Below are 17,934 nucleotides of genomic sequence, written 5' to 3' on the forward strand. Positions count from 1 at the left end.
CTGCAGCCCTGCCCTTGGAAGAGGCCACAATCTGGACTGGAACACACACACACACACACACACACACACACACACACACATACACACAAACACACATGAATAAAGACATGCACAGACACATGGACACACATGTATGAACATGGACACACACACATGCTTCCAGTGACCAAACCCAAAACACCCTGGTTCTTGGATAAATCATCACAGATACTTCCCAAACGCTTGAAGATTTGTTAAGGCCTTTGCAAACATTAACTCATGTGACCCTCATGATGACCATGAAGGAAGTGCTCTGATTACCCATTTTACAGTTTATGAGAACATGCTTTTGATATTGAGCTGGAAAGGACTTTAGAGTCTGCCTGGTCCATGTCCTCTTTTTTTGCAGATCAGGAACCTGAGGCTGAGAAATGTTGAATGCCTGAAGCCAAACACAACTGCCCTGGCCCCCCACTCAAAGTCTTTCCATCCAGACCTGAATAAAAGTTTGAGGGGCTCAGATATTGGAGGCAAAAGCAAGAAAAAGGCTCAGGTGTCCCCTCCCCAAGTGGATGCATGTGACCTCCAGCCAAGATTACCTTTTGGAGCCTCAGTTTCCTTTTATATAAAATGAAAATAATAAACTCTATCTATTTTTGAGGTGCAAATAAAATTAGCAGAAAAGAGCAAATTGCAGTGGTCAAAGAGGGCTATGATTTCACTGCTGGGAGGAACCCACACTGAGGGAACTCTCTCCATCAACACTCATCTGTTCTAGTCCTTCACATCCTAGAGGGGCTTAGAACACTTGGGGGCTCATTGACTTTCCAGTATGTGTAAGAGAAGGGTCCTGGCCCCAGGTCTTGCTGACTTCCAGTTTGGTTCCAAGATGTCTCTATTCTTTTTTTTTTAATTTTTTTTTTTTTTTTTTTTAGTTTTTGCAAGGCAATGGGGTTAGGTGGCTTGCCCAAGGCCACACAGCTAGGCAATTATTAAGTATCTGAGGCTGGATTTAAACTCAGGTACTCCTGACTCCAGGGCCAGTGCTCTATCTACTTCGTCACTGGCCACTCCAGATGTCTCTATTCTTGTGACCCTTCTTGAACTCTTTATTTTATTCAGTCAAAAACTACCTCCTCATAACATTCAATGATTAGTCTTTATTCTTTCCTCTGAAATTCCGTTGAATGAGTCTTTTCCCTCTTCCTTATGATAGCAAGTTACTTCCCCTCTACCCGCTCCCCTTCCCCTCTTCTCTTTCCCTTCTCTCTCCATCCCCATCCCCAATCCTCAAAACTGTCTCTTCTTTTCACTCAATATTGTCAATTCTTTCAATGTGTTCAGAGTCAGAAGAACACAAGGGAAAAGAATAGTCTGGTTTGATTGGCATGGAGAAGTTTCCTTCCAGGCTCTGCGATCTATCAGTGTAGGCCCTCCCTCTATACCACCTTCTCTTTTTGTGAGAAAATCCAGTGAATACAAGAGACAAAATAAGGTGGGATAAAATAGCTTAAAGTGAGATTGTGAGGGGTCTTGAATCACAGAATGGAGAAATTTGGACTTTATGTAGATGAAGGGTAGCACTGGGAAGTAGAGTGATGTGTTCAGTTATTCTGGCCTCCACTTACACAGGATGAACTTGACTGAGATCTACTGAGATTTAGTGAGTTTTAGCTGGGAATAATTAGTTTGATTGTTCTTCCACTGATCAATCAATCCACCAATTAATTGACATTTATAAAACACCTCATCATCCTGAGTTCCAATCAGGCCTCAGATATTTTTTTAGCTGTGTCACCTTGGACAAGTCATTTCACCGTTGCCTCATTTTCCTCATCTATAAAATGAGCTGGTGAAGGAAATGGCAAAATACTTTAGTATCTTGGCCAAGAAAACCCCAAATAGGGTTATAACATGACAGAAAAATGACAATCCATTTCAGACAATGCCATGTATCTGATAACGGACTAGGCAATACAGCTAGAAAGACAAAAGAGAAAGTTCTTATTCTGTTAGGGGACACAGAATACACCCATATGCACACATATAGAATATATACGTGGATAAAGAATATATACCAAAGTAATACATAAATGCAAGGTTATTATTATTTCATGGAAGAAGCACTAGTGTCTGAAGGATCAGGAAAGACTTCTTGCAGGTGACATTGCAATTGAAATTTGAAGACATCAAAGGCTCAATATATCTCAAACAACTCCCACACCACACTTGTCCCCCCTCCAGGCTGCCACGTTTTTTTTTGAGGGTGCCACCATCCTACTAGTCCCACCACTGTAACCTCTGAGTCTTCCTCCCCTCTTGCCTCTCCCTCAATTTTCCATATCCAATCTCTTGCCAATTCAGTTTCTCCAAACCATCTTGTCTCTCCACTAACTCAGCTTCTTCTCTAGTTGAGGTTCTCATCGCCTCTCACTTTGGGCTGTTGCAATAGCCTGCTGGTTAGTCTCCCTGCATCTCTGCACAGCTACCAAAACAATATTCCATAGACATGAGTCTGATCATGTCTCTTCCCAGCTCAAAAATCTTTTGTGGCTTTCATTTGCTTCTAGGATAAAATATAGACTGTTTAGCCTGGCATTTCAAGTCTTTCATAATCTGGCTCCAACCTACCTTTCCAGACTTATTTCCTAATTCTTCCCTTCAGGCACTCTGTGTTCCAGCCAAACTAAATGACCAGATGTTCTAAAACCGCCTAATTCCATCTCCCACCACTGAGCCTTTGTATAAGCTCTCTCCCATGCCTGGAATTCCCTCTATTCTAAAATCCCTACCTCGGCGGCACTTCAGCAAAACCTTCTCTATTTCCTTTCCTCCCCCAGTTATCAGTGCTCTCTTTCTATCCAGAGATCCTGTTTGCTTATCACAATCCATGTTTATTTGCTGTTGTTTTTCTGGTGCTCTCTGCATTTTTGTGGCTCTCTTTGCATTTCCAGCTCTTGGAAAAAAGAGCAATTAATTAGCTGAATTGAATTGGATGAAAGGATTCCTAGGATTTGGGTGAAGGTCAGAAAACTCAGACATTTAACTTGATTCCCCCAATAATTTGCAATGTGACTAAGAAATATCCTTTCCCTCTCTCCTGATGGTTACTTAAGGTGAGCACTGGGCCTTAATAGGAAGGAGATGTGAAGAAGAATAATGGAGCTACTGACAGTTCTGTACAAGTAAATGAAATGCCATTTTTCCACTCTAAAATGTCTGAGAAGTATCCTGAGAGTGCCATGAATTCGAATAAGGGAGAGATTGATATTGATGGGGGGACTCAGAGAATCAGAACTAAGAGGAATCCTCAGAGGAAGCTGGTCTGACCCATCATTAATTCAAACTTGAATACTGTCTTTATAGGTCCTAGAAAAGTGGCTATCCAGTCTTTCCTGGTAGATGACTAGCGATTATAAACAAAAATACATAAATGATAATTAGCTCTTGCTATCGGTCACCATATTCATAGATTTTCAATTATTATCTTTTTGTTCTCACAACCACCACGGGAGGTAATTGCTATTACTATTCCTATTTTATGGATGGAGAAACTGAGACAAATTGAGGTCAAGTAACTTGCCCTCAGATAGATTTGAACTCAGGTCTTCTGACTCCAGGGTCACTATGGAATCACCTAGCTGCCCCACCTTCCTCCCTTCCAAAGCAGGCGACTTCATTTCTCAACAGTGCAAACTGTTAGGAAATTTTTTTTTATATTGGGTAGAAAAGAAGATCCTGTAACTTCTGCCAGTTGGTCATTATTTTACTTTCTAGTGCCAAATAGAACACATCTAATCCCTTTTCCATAAGCTGAGGCTTCAAATATCTGAAGACAGCAATCATCTGCCCCTGAGTCTTTTCTTATCCAGGATAAACATTACTTGTTCCTATGGTCAACCTTTATATGACTTGGTTTGGAGCCTCATCATCATCATCTTGGATGTCCTTCTGTGGACACACTCCAGGTAGGTCATGTCCCTCTAAAATTGTAAAGCCTAAACCTAAGCACAGGATTTCAGACAGGGTCCAACCAAAGTTGCTCCCCCTCCCCTCAGTCTGACCACAAGCCCTCTCCCAGGACAGTAAACATTCCCTTTAACTCTTGGTCAGCACATTGAGCTTCAGCCTCCTTACAGAGTGGGTGGTTGAATAAAATGTCCTTTTTGTATGAACTCCTCTCTGGCTGCATCATCCACTTGGAGAGTGGTTAGCGGAGGGTGGACTCGTTTTGGAGTCAGAACACCTGATCTGAGAGTCTGCCCTTTACTTATCATTTGACCTTGGCCAAGTCATAACCTCCTCGGACCTAAGAGTCCACATTCCTATAATGAGAGGCTACAACCACGTGGTCTCTAAAGTCCAGTTTCATAGCTAGGATCCTATATGTTGAATTGAAACTACTATAATATATAATATATTCTAGAATATTATATATAATTTACATTGAATTGAATGCTCTAGTACTCTATAGAATAGAATATAATTCTGTCATACTTTACATAATAATAGCCTAGAAGAGTCTAAATATGATGTAATTACTATAGTATCATATATATAATCCTATCATATTTTATATCAAATTAAATAGAATCCAATCCAGACTTTGACATTGAATATGCATGTGACTAGAGAGTGTTTTGGGCAGGGAAGTGTAGAGACCTCTACAAATTTAGCAGCAGGAAGCAGAGAGAAATCATTGGTAACTGGGCAAGGATTTGCAGGTAACCGCATTTCCCTTTAAGACTTTTCCACACCAGGAGGATTTATTAGAGAATGACTCACAGCTTATCAAAGGCTTCTGATTGGCCCAGTATGAGAGAAACCAAAAAAGAAATCAATGAATTCATGGCCACACACCCCCAACACAACACATGACAGATTTCCACATTGGTTTACAATGAGGGACATGGTGGCTCCCTACAGGAAGGAAAGTGGCCTGAGCTTAATGCTTCTGAGAATTGGTCACCATGGTAAGCAAAAAGAAAGGCCAGGAGCCCCTGGGAGAGATTGGGATGACCTCAAAACCTTATGGGGTGGATCATCAAACAGTCACAGGGCCAAGGAAAGTTGGGTTATAGTACCCAGTTCAAGGCAGTTAATCTAGGGTTTGTTTTCTACAGTCAGTTATAGCCACCTACTACCTATTAGAGTTTCCAATACTTCCCCAATTCACCCACTCTCACAGTTGTGTAAATACTTGACCTTCCCCTTCTGAGCTTGGTGCCAGCCCCTCAAGGCACTTATAAACTATCAAAGATCAGAGCAGGTGTGACTGGGAAAATCCCCAGCAACCCCCTCCCTAACCCTAGCATTTCTACCAGGAACACCCACAAATCCACACCCCACCACACACATATCTATAAGTATATCCATATCTATATATGGGTCTATCACTCCCTCTCTCCTTCCTCTCCCTCCCATCTGTGTAGATGTATGTACTATCTCTCTCCATATGTATATATATATATATATATATATATAATTATTTTAATGTATATATTTTTTTCCTACCTACTTGTACCTATCTATAGTTTTCTATGTGTTTATATCTCTATCTCTCTACTTGTCTACCTACCCATCTATCTACTCTATCATCTATCTATCATCTCTCTATCTATCTATCTATCATCTATCTATCTATCTTCTATCTATCATCTATCTATCTATCATCTATCTATCTATCATCTATCTATCTATCTATCATCTATCTATCTATCATCTATTTATCTATCTAATCATCTATCATTTATCTATATCATCTTTCTCATATATACATACATATATAAATATATAAACTACAAATCTATATTCCTGTTTCCCTCTCCATCTTCATTTGTTTCCCCTCCCCCCCAATAACCTTCTCTCTTTCCCTCTTCCTCCTCCTTTCTCTCTTCCTCTTTCTCCACAGGATGGTCTCCAAACCTTTTGGACCATTTACCCCTCTCAGTGTTTATTCTAATTTTTTAGTAGCCTGCAAACAGTTAGACATATTTGTGTTTTAGTCAGTAATGAGTCATTTGTGCCTTTGCCCAAGGAAAAGACCTGTCTCCCTTGAAGAGGAAAAGATCCAAGGCTGGAAATATCCCTCTTATGCTTTCAATTCTTAGGGGGAAATGGAGTGCTTCTTTGAAGACTGGAAGATGTGGATAAGGAAGAAAAGAAAAAAGAAATAAAAGGATCTGAAGAGACCAAAGGGGAAGTATATCTGGTTCTGGCTGGTGATTGGCAGAATGGGACACAGAGAAGGAAGAGAATGAGATTATTAACATTTTCCACTAGCTATGAGACTCTTTGAAAAATGGTAGAAGATGAGCCATTTTAGGAGAAGAAAATTTCTTTGGCACCAAAGAATAATGGTGCAGATCCATAGATGGATCTATATAGATGCGAGGGAAAGAAAATGAATTCCATGAAAGTCTTTAGTAGAAGGCGTCCTCTTGCTCAAAAATCTCCAATGTCTCCCTATTACCTCCAGAATCAAAATAAAATCTCTGGTTTTTAAAACTCATCACAATCTGGTCCTTTTGCACTTTTCCAATCTTGTTAGACACTTCATTCACCTAAGACATACTTTATGAATTCTGCAATGCAGGGACTCTGACCTCCTTGTTGTTCATCAAACGGCCTCCTCCCAACTCTTTTGCCTTTGCCCTGGCTCTTCCCTATGTTTGGAATTTCCCCCTTCCCCACTTTTGCCTCCTGCCTTCTCTAGCTTCTTTCAAGATTCAGTTCACATCTCACCACTTCAAGAGATCCTTCCTGGACCCTCCCAATGCTAATATCATCCTCCCAGCTTACCTTCAGTTTATCCACTACATATCTTGTATAGACTCGGTTGTTAACATGTTATCTCCCCCATTTGACTGGGAAGTCCTTGAAGACAGGGATTTGGCTTTTCTTTGTCTTCCAAGGGTTTGGTTTGGTGACTTGCATATATTAAACCATTAGGAGTACCTGAGTTGACTTCACTTGACTTGGCTGGTAATGCCTTTTGCTACAAGAAAGAATTCCAACAGTATTGCTAAGGATTGGAGAGCACTAAACAGGCAGTGAACTATCTCAAGATTTAAAAAAAAAATTACTCTTGTCAATTAAAAATAGGGGCTTCAGAAGAGAGAAGCAAATTCTGGAAGTTTGTGAAGAAGATGACATCCACTACATCAATTCTAAACTTGAGTGGTCAGATTCCATTTGGGAGAGTATCAGGTCCTTTTGTCACTTGCACATTTTGAGGAATGGAATGATTATTAAGGGAAGTCAATACGAAAATATGGTATGCTTCTTAGACAATAATGATATTTCTGAAGGATGGTTTAAAATATAGAAATTAAAAGTTCTTTTCAATCGGTCAAACAAAGACTGGTATGGTAGATTGCCCAGGGTCTCCTAAGTCTTATCAAGAGGAATCTAAATGGAAGCCATTTTGGTTATTGGACTTCTGGTGAATTTGTTATTAAGTTGAAGGAAAACTTAGTGAAACATATTTGAGTGCTGATCAGTAGAGGGGAAAGTGAAGCTATTTCATTGTGGGGATATACTCTGGATTTCTGGGAGAGGTGGAAGAAATAGATGAGTTCAGAAGCAGATAAATTTGACTAGGAAGCAAAATGTAATGTGTTGGGGGAAGAACTTCACCTATCCATATATATATATATATATATATTATATATATATATATATAATATATATATATATATATATGTATAGGATTTTTTAGGATTAGGGATAGAGGATCTACAGCTCAAGGAATCATTTAATTCAAAACCTTGATTTTGCAGATGAGGACATTGAGACCCGGGGAACTTAAGTGATATGAAAGCAGAATAAGAATTCCGACCAATAAATTCCGACTAAGACTTATTTTTACACATCAAGTCTAAGACTGAGTCATCAGTGTCCTTTGGATTTTTCATATGGAGAAGGAATAGAGGGAAGGATTCTTTTGCTATTTCTTCCACCTTTTGTGAGATGAAATCATCATTAAAACATGATATACTTCAGAAGGAAAAAGGTGTGTGTGTGTGTGTGTGTGTGTGTGTGTGTGTGTGTGTGTCTGTCTGTGTATGTGTGTGCGCGCGTGCACGTGCGCAGGCTAAAATGTTGCATGAGCTAGTTTTAGTGAAAAATAGCAAAATGGGTGATATTTAGGCGTATTGTTGAAAGAAGGTGTTTTGAAGAGTGATCAAATTACTAACAAAGTAGACTGAGAGAAAGCAGAATTATTGAACAATTCTTTGCTTCTCTTTTCTCTGCCAACAAAGGATGATCTGGGGATTAGGAAAGATGAAAGAAACAACTGTTGGTAGGATTTTGAAATGGGAGATAAATAAAGAGAATATCTAACTGTCCTTGATGAGTTCAATCCACTTGACCTAGACAAGTTACATCACAGGGCACTGAAAGGCTTGGCAGATATAACTGGTGAGGCACAGGCAGTGATCTTGGACCCACAACAATCCAAAATGATCAGAATGAAACACAAAAATTAATTGGTGATTGATAAATGACAATAAGGAGAAGGAATTGCTACTCAATTCCTACTTTCTTTTTAGTTTTAGTTTTAGTGAGTAGAGCACCTGCCCTGGAGTCAGGAGCACCTGAGTTCAAATCTGGCCTCAGATACTTAATAACTGCCTAGCTGTGTGACTTTGGGCAAGTCACTTAACCCCATTGCCTTGCAAAAACCAGAGAGAGAGAGAGAGAGAGAGAGAGAGAACAATCCTCAGACTGGGAAAAAAATCGTCTTCTGTATTCCTGTAAACCATTATTATTACTAAGTTATTATTAGGATTAAAAGACAGAACAAAGATAACTAATGAGATAATCCAATTAAATTGTCTACTCTGTTTCCTTCACTTTTTGGTTTGTTTTTTCTTTTGCAAGGCAAAAGGGGTGAAGTGGCTTGCCCAAGGCCACACAGCTAGGTCATTATTAAGTGTCTGAGGTCCGACTTGAACTCGGGTCCTCCTGACTCCAGGGCCGGTGCTTTATCCACTGTGCCACCTAGCTGCCCCTACTTTGTTTTTTGAAATAAGCCCACTCTGGTCTTCAATTTCTTGACAATATTTATAGATGTCTCCTGACAATATTTTTTTAGGCCCAAGTGAATCACAGTATTTGTTAGGGTTTTCTTTGTAAATGACAGCTTCCCTGTTATTACTTGCATACATATCTCAGAAGGCTAATTGCTCTTTCTATTGTTATCAGATTAATAAATAACTGTCTCTATACCTGAATTGGGACTTCTACTCTTTCCCCTGACCCTCCCTGGTTACATTCTCACTTGATAGCTAGAATTTATATAGTTCTTTAAGATTTTCAAAAAGTTTGACAAATACTATCTCACTGATCTTCACAACTCTGGGAGGTAATGCTTATTAGTATTTCTATTTAATAGATGAAGACATTGAGACAGCAAGTCAAGTGACTTTCCCAGGGTCACACAGCTAGTGTCTGAGTCTGGATTTGAACTTAAATCTTCCTGACTCCAGGTCTAGTACATTATTTACACATTCAACTTGGATATTTCTTTTTTTTTTAGGTTTTTTTTTTTGCAAGGCAAATGGGGTTAAGTGACTTGCCTAAGGCCACACACCTAGGTCATTATTAAGTGTCTGAGGTCATATTTGAACTCAGGTACTCTTGACTCCAAGGCCGGTGCTCTATCTACTGTGCCACCTAGCTGCCCCCAACTTGGATATTTCTTAGAGGAAAAGTGATGGGTTCCTCCTCAGTGTATCTCACTTGGTCCTCTTGAATAAAAGTCCCCAGTTTGTCCTTTAGCCTTACATTTATAATTGTCCTTCTCATTCCCTATCTCCTTTCTGTGAAATTTTTAAGCTCTCTAATCTTTTGACTGAGATAAATTTCAGATCCTGGCCCACTCCCCATAGAAGCCCTGTTTCCACATTTTTATTTTTTATTCTTTTGGTTATTTATGCAAAGCAATGGGATTAAGTGGATTTGAACTCAGGTCTTTCTGATTCCATATTTTTAAAGGAATACTCATTGACCCTAATAATCTGGAGTGTGGAGAGACAGGATTTCTTCACCTTCTCTTCTAATGAGAGAGACCAGCCTATACTTGGAAACTCTCATTTGACTGTAGTAGGAATATAACTGTCATGTATTCAATGTATAATCACTGAAATTTTCTTTTTTTTGAGAGATTTTATTTATTTTGAGTTTTACGATTTTTCCCCTAATCTTGCTTCTCTCCTTCCACCCCCCAAATAAGGCAGTCTGTTAGTCTTTACATTGTTTCCATGGTATATATTGATCTCAGTTGAATGTGATGAGAGAGAAATCATATCCTTAAGGAAGGAAAATAAAGTATAGGAGATAACAAAATTACAAAATAAGATGAGTTTTTTTCCTAAGTTAAAGGTAATAGTCTTTGGACTTTGTTTAAACTCCACAATTCTTTCTCTGGATACAGATGGCATTCTCAATTGCAGATACCCCAAAATTGTGCCTGCTTGTTGCACTGATGGAATGAGCAAGTCCATCAAGGTTGATCATCACCCCCATGTTGCTGTTAGGATGTACAATGCTCTTCTGGTTCTGCTCACCTCACTCAGCATCAGTTCATGCAAATCCTTCCAGGCTTCCCTGAATTCCCATCCCTCCTGGTTTCTAATAGAACAATAGTGTTCTGTGACATACATATACCACAGTTTATTTAGCCATTCCCTAATTTACTTGAATATTTTTGTGCAAGTGATGTTTTTACCCTTTTTCATCATCTCTTCAGGGTATAGACCCAGTAGTGGTACTGCTGGATCAAAGGGGATGCACATTTTTGTTTCCCTTTGGGCGCAATTCCAAATTGCTCTCTGGAAAGGTTAAATTCACAGCTCCACCAACCATGTATTAATCACTGAAATTTTCATGCTCGCCATATTGATCAAAAAAATTTTTTAATACTCCTTGGTATTCACATCTCACCTCCTTAGCATCTCTGATAATTTTTCAACTCTAATAATCTCTTGATTTGATAATCACACTTAAAATCTTTTCTTTTGTCACTACCCTTTTTCCATTTTTTTGCACCTTTTTATTGTTACTTTGTTTTTCTTGTCCTTTACCAGTTCATCTTATTTACTTCTTTTGCTTGCCTTTTTTTTACTTCCATTGCTTTGGTTACTGAATTGTTCTTTCCTTCTTCCTGGACTCCTTCTCTCAAGTCCTCCATCCTGCTCTTTCTCACAAAAGTGTGAAGTTAAGCCTATATCATTTGCCTTTAGATTTTACCCCATTTTTTCTGAATTCATTCTCCCCAAATTTGATCTCTTTTCTCCTTCCTAAGTCCAAGTCTCTCCAAATCACATGAATAGTTTCCCTCTATTTCTTATTAAACTTAAATTTTCCCTCTGTTCTTCTCTATCACAATTTTTTTTCCATAAAAACTAGAAAAAGAAAATAAAAATTACATAAAGTGGTCCTACTGTCCTTGTTGGTTAAAGTATTGGTTATAATAATCTTTGAAGATTTTCATCCTCTGAATAATTGTTTATATTTCCTAATAAGCAGAGTGTTTCAAATTCAAACAACTTTGTATCATCATCTTAAACCCATCACATTGGTAAAAATGGCAAAATACTGGAAAAGTCAATGTTGGAGGGGTTATCAGAAGATAGATATGTTAATTTACTGCAAGGGGAGCTGGGAGCCTTCCCCAACTGTTCTGTAACATAATTTGGAATTTGCAAAGAAACATTTCCAAGTTCTTCCTGCCCTTTGACCCAGAGATCCCACTACTGGGTTTATAGCTCTATGAGGAAAATTGCCCTCTTGACAAAAATATTCTTAGCAACACTCTTTGGAATATCAAAAGCAGCTGAAAACATATGTACAACTAATAGCTGAACAAATTATGTTATATAACTATAATGGAATAATATTGCAACATATAGAATGGAGAATAGGAGAAATTCAGAGGAACGGGGAAGCCTTGTATGAAGTAATATGTAGTGAGGAAAGCAGAGCCTAAAGAACAACATACACACTGACTACAATAATGTAGTCATATAAACAAAGTCAGCCCCAAAGGCCAATAAAACTCAGGTTAAAAACAACAAACAGGGAGGGCACCCAATTATTGACATTAAAGCACACGTTCTTCCCCCCACCCTTGGTTAACAGAAACAGCAACAAGATGGAAGGTGATACATTAAATAAAGTGCTCCATCCCAATTATTCTTTTAAGGCATTTTGCTTACCTGTTTGGGGGCATAATCTTTTGGAGGGATTTTATTTGACTAATTCTTGAGAAATGACTATTATCAGAGCTAGAATTAGCAATTTTTGTACTGAGGGCAAACAGCAAAAATGAATCTTCGAATCAACTTTTTATAGTACTTTATAAGGAGTGGTAAGGGGCATTGGCTGTGGAGGAGAAAGGAATAGGCCATCCAGTAACTTTATAGTTTAATGATGAGAGTTAATGAGATAACATGGGGCTCTGATCAGGCAGGCAGACTTTATTACTATCCTCTCCAGGAAAGCCATGGTGAAAAGAGACTGTCTTGGAACCGAAGTCTTACCTCCAACATGTAAAATATTTGGGTCATGGTCTTTGGCTCTGAATGAAGAAAGTCACTACATTGTTAAGATGGGGGAAAATGGTTTGGGGGCAAAGACCTTTTCATTGTGAAGCTCTCTAACATGAGATAGATAGAAACACAGATAGAGAGGATGCCAAGAGACTTCATGGTTCTGGAATGTGGAAGAGGAAGTGGGCGTCAGACCGCCAGGCAGGCAGGCTAGAAGGAGAGAGTGGGCTTGGTGTTAGGGTGGGCTCCGTGGGGAGCCAAGTTCCTCCTGAATGGATGGTCAGTTGGCCTTTCTGACTCCAGGGGTCTGTCTGAACATGGTGTGGGTTCATTCTGTAAAAGTATCTCTTGGCTACGATTGCTCATTGTTCAGTTCATGCTTTCTCCTGTCTCTGCAGGCTTGGGGTCAGGCCCAACTGGCCAAGTACTTCAGATTCCCAGACTTCACTGTGGGGAGGGAGCCTGGAGCAAGACAGGCCCACTTGACTTGTGGGTTGGTTTGGCAAGGTCTGCAGCTGATGATTGCAGGACCCTACAGGCTTAGAGGCAGTAAACAGGGTGGCTTGTCTTTCCACACCCCCTCCACTGTTACATGGAGAGAGAGAGTCAACTATGTGGATTAGATTAGTCTTCAATTAAGATGACATAGAAAGATGAAATTATTTTAAAATGTTGATTTTGACCTGTGATGTCATTGGTTTTAGGATCTCCCAGGAGAAAACTTTTTACTGATGAAGACTGGTGATAATTCTGTAATGAATGCAGCCATTCATCTATCTTCAGGCAAATATTTATTGACACATTTGCTAAGTCTTGAGGATATAAGGGCAAAATCAAAACAATCCCTGTTAAAATTTACAATGTATATGGGGAGATAAAATGTGCCTACATATAAATGCATACATTAAATTTACTACATTTACATCTAAATACATATTTTTAACATTTTGACATGTAATGGGGCCTAATAAATACATAGGATGTCTCTGATGGCATGATAGGGACTGGAATATACTCTAAAGTCTCTCAGATGGTGAATCCCATAGGAGAGCTGGGGTAAGGACAGAAAAAAGAAGGGCCTTGGATAGAAAAGGGAGAATTGGCATCCATTACTGACTCTGTTCTGCCAACTATGTGATGAATTTTTGGTTCTTTGATGGGTTATGGTTGTGTAATTAGAACTGGGAGCACCTTCAACAAGACTTGGTTGGCTTTAGTTAGCTCTCCTTGGTGGCTACTTGGTTGGACTCCACTGCTGATGGTGTCTGGTGAAGGATGATACTGTAAGGGTAGAGGCCTTAGGCCTTGTTCACTCTGAGTCTGATATATGAACCTATGAAAATAGCCTTGGTATTTTTGCATTGCTGTGTTTTCTTTTTCCTTTTTGATGAAAGAGATTATTCTGGAGGATTTGACCATGTGAATTTGGAAAATTCATGAGAGCTGGCTTCCAGGTAACCTGAACATCCCAGGATTCCAGGATCTTGTGGTCAGAATAAAAGCTAATTTTTGCACTGATGCCCTAACAAGGAACAAGGGATGACCTTCTAGAGGGACCTTTGGGATTCAATCCTGTGGTAGGTGAGACAAGGGCATTACTCCTGATACCCCACAAGGATATGGACTTAGCTGCATCTGTGTTATGGAGAATCCACTCTTTTGAGAGACTGAAGAAATTTAGGAAAGAGCATGCCCCAAAAAGGGATGGTAGGGGGAATGTTTATACTTTTATTTTTATTGTGTCTTTCAAGTAAATATGCTTTTCTAAAGCTAATTTCTATTAATTGGTTAAATGGAATTAGGGTGCGTTTACCAGGCAACTAAGGGTGGAGGGGAACACAACCAGTGTGGGACTCGACCTTCAACCTCTCAGGGTGTCCCTAGGACACTAAGCGGGGAATAAAGCTAAACTGACTCTGGGCTAATGAGCTCAGGGAGGATTGTACTTGATACATACAAAATATTTACACAGTCAGAAAAAGCTCTGGGGTTTTCATCCCAATTCACTCTCATAGAGATGAGTTAGATTTTTCTCAGTACAGCTATGCTACCTTTTCATCACTTTTTAAAAAGTTTTTACAGGGCAATGGGGTTAAGTGACTTGCTCAAGGCCACACAGCTAGGTCATTATTAAGTGTCTGAGGTCAGATTTGAACTCAGGTCCTCCTGACTCCAGGGCTGGTGCTCTATCCAATGCACCACCTAGTCACCCCCTATGTTACCTTTTCATCCTTAGAACTCTCAGGATACCTTGAAGGGTTCAAGGCAGCTTTTTATGTTTTTAGTTAGAGTCCCCATTCTAACATTTTCTCCTAAATGTTGACTGCTAATTATATTTTTACTGTTGTTCAGTTATTTCAGTCATCTTCAACTTTTCACAACTCCATTTCAATAATTCTTGGCAAAGCTGTTGGAATGAACTGTCATTTCTTTCTCCAACCCATTTTACAGTTGAGGAAAGTAAGGCAAGCACAGTTAAGTGTGCCCAGGATCACATAGCTTGTAAGTGTCTGAGGATGAATTTAAACTCAGGTCTTCCTGACTCCAGGTCCAGTGTTCTATTCACTTTTTTTTACCTTATAGCATTGCTATAGTGCTCCAGTATCATTTAAACAACTAACATCAATTAGTTTTTTACAAAGAACAGAAATTTAAAAAAAAATTGCCCATACCTGAGAGCATACCCTCACCCATGTCATACTGGTCCCTGAGAATAATGGGCTCAAACTTAAAAAAATTCATAGAAAAAATTTTCCCACTAGGTTCATTTTTGAATTTGGCATAGTAAATGTAGGGCCCCAGATGGGGGTGGAAGGGGTCAATTGACTGCCAAGTGAATCTGGAAGACTGGGTTCAGCTGGCTGCAAATACTGGCATGAATTGGGGTCCCTGCAGGTTTGATGGTTCAGCATTCTGAACTTTTAAACTCACAAGGTGATGGCTATCTGCAATGAGAGACAAAGAACAGAGAGGTCCATATTCATCTACTACATATCAGCCTGAGGAGGTAGGGTCCAAAGTCTCTACCCATCCAGAAGCTTATAGCATGTCTCACTCAATCCAAGATGGCCAAGCAGAAGAGAGAAAGGAGCTTAAGTCATTTAATGTCTTTTAAATACATCTGATTGAGGATTCAGCAACCAATCAAAAAGTCTATGTCTTCCTCATTTGGTTAGGAGACCTGAACCAATCAGGGAATGTCTGCATGTGCTCAGATTCCATAAAAGAATTGTGGAGATTGTCCATGCTTTGAAGAATTGGGCTCACTGTCCACTTCCCTTCCTCAATCCACTTATAGAAACAACATATATAGACTTTCTATTCTTAAATATTATTAATTTATAGATATAGAGAGGGACTTGGATCACTGAGAAGACAAGTGACTTGACCAGAGTCACACAATATGTGTCTGAGATAGAATTTAAACTAGATGAAAATGAAAATGGCTGTCTATGTACTATGCCATGTTGCCTTTCATATGAAAAATGAGATTCAATTTTATATAATTATTTATAGACCTGGTTCTAGCTGTGTGACCTTGGAGAAGATGTCTTCTCTGGGTGTCAGTTTTCTCACTTGTAGATGATTTATAAGATCCTTTCCCACTCTATCTTAGGATGCTCCTCTACCCTATCCACTGATTGCAAGGTTCTAGGAAGTCAAAGAGTTATTTAAAAATTGCAAATATTCCTGTTGAAATTTGGAAGAAAGCCCAAAATAGAGTATTGCCTTTGACCTACCAATACCACTACTAGGTCTGTATCCCAAAGAAATCAGTGAAAATAGAAAAGAACCTAGATGTACAAACAATATTCACAGCAGCTCTTTTTGTATCAGTTGTATCAATTGAGGAATCAATTTTGTATCAGCTTAACAAGCTGTTCCATATGAGTATGATATAATTCTATTATGCTATGAGAAATAATGAGCAGAAGGCTTCCTGAAAAATCTGGAAGATTTGTTTGAACTGATAAAAAGTTAAGTGAGTGGAACTAGAAGAATATTGCATATAGTATCAGCAATAATTATGATAATTAATTATGAATAACTTAATTATTCTAAACAAAGTAAAGATCCAAGGCTATTTCAAAAGACAATGATGAAAAATGATAAACTCTAAGTATAGATTGAAATATACTTTTTCCTTCTTTCTCACTTTCTCTTTCTTTCTTTCTTTCTTTCTTTCTTTCTTTCTTTCTTTCTTTCTTTCTTTCTTTCTTTCCTTCCTTCCTTCCTTCCTTCCTTCCTTCCTTCCTTCCTTCCTTCCTTCCTTCCTTCCTTTTGTTCTAATTTACATCATTTTACTTGCATTCTCAAAGGATGAAGAATTGAAGTGAGGAAGAAAATTTAGAACTCATTTATTTTAGTTTTTTTTTGCAAGGCAAATGAGGTTAAGTGGCTTGCCCAAGGCCACACAGCTAGGCAATTATTTAGTGTCTGAGGTCAGATTTTAACTCAAGTACTCCTGACTCCAGGGCCGGTACTCTATCCACTATGCCACCTAGCCACCCCCGAACTCATTTATTTTAAACGTATAAATAAAGTATATAAAAATCCCAATATTCCACATTGAAGTTGGATGATCCTACCCCACTGAGACTCCTTATATCATGATTTATCTTGATATTGACCTTCAGGATATTCTAATCTTTCTGGGACAGTTTACCCAGTATTGTGCATAAATACTCCTTGATTGATCAGAGACTGAGCTCCTATAACCTCCATATTGAGGAATGCCATTGGACAATTCAATTGTTTCTGTAGCTAACTACTGCCTTCCCTCTCAGCAAAGTCATCAGTTCTTCTTGGTCATAGTTCCACGCCTACCTCTGCCTCATCTCCCATCTCCATTCAGTGGTCAAAGTACTCAAAAATCCCACAGGGACTCCCTATTACTTTAGGGATCAATTTGCAGGATTTGCGATAGGGTCGATTACAGCCTCCACCCGTTGGCATTTGAAGACTCTGACAACCTACTATCAGCTCCCCTTTCCTATCTTACTACACACAACCCTCCTTTACGCGATCTTTTTTCTAGTTGGTCAATGACTTTCCATCTCTCAAATCTGTGCTCCTGCCCTTGTTATTTGCCTCTCTTAGCAGATCCTCTCTCTTCAGTTACCTTTCTTAGAATCTCTAGTTTCCTTCAACCCTTTCTACCTTTAGGGCATTCCTGATCCCTTCAGACCTTAGTGTAGTCCCTAAAAATTACCCTACTATTTTGGATTTATTTTTAATATACTGACGCACACATAGTCCTTCTTCTCCCCCCTGATAAAATATCAGCTCATTGAGAACAGAGATGGCTTCACTTTTTTGCAGTGAATAGTGTTTTATTTTTTCCAATTACATGTAAAAATAGTTTCCAACATTCATTTTTGTAAGATTTTGAGTTTCG

This window comes from Macrotis lagotis, chromosome 2 (genome assembly GCF_037893015.1).
Source record: "Macrotis lagotis isolate mMagLag1 chromosome 2, bilby.v1.9.chrom.fasta, whole genome shotgun sequence".
In the NCBI taxonomy this organism is placed as follows: Eukaryota; Metazoa; Chordata; class Mammalia; order Peramelemorphia; family Peramelidae; genus Macrotis; species Macrotis lagotis.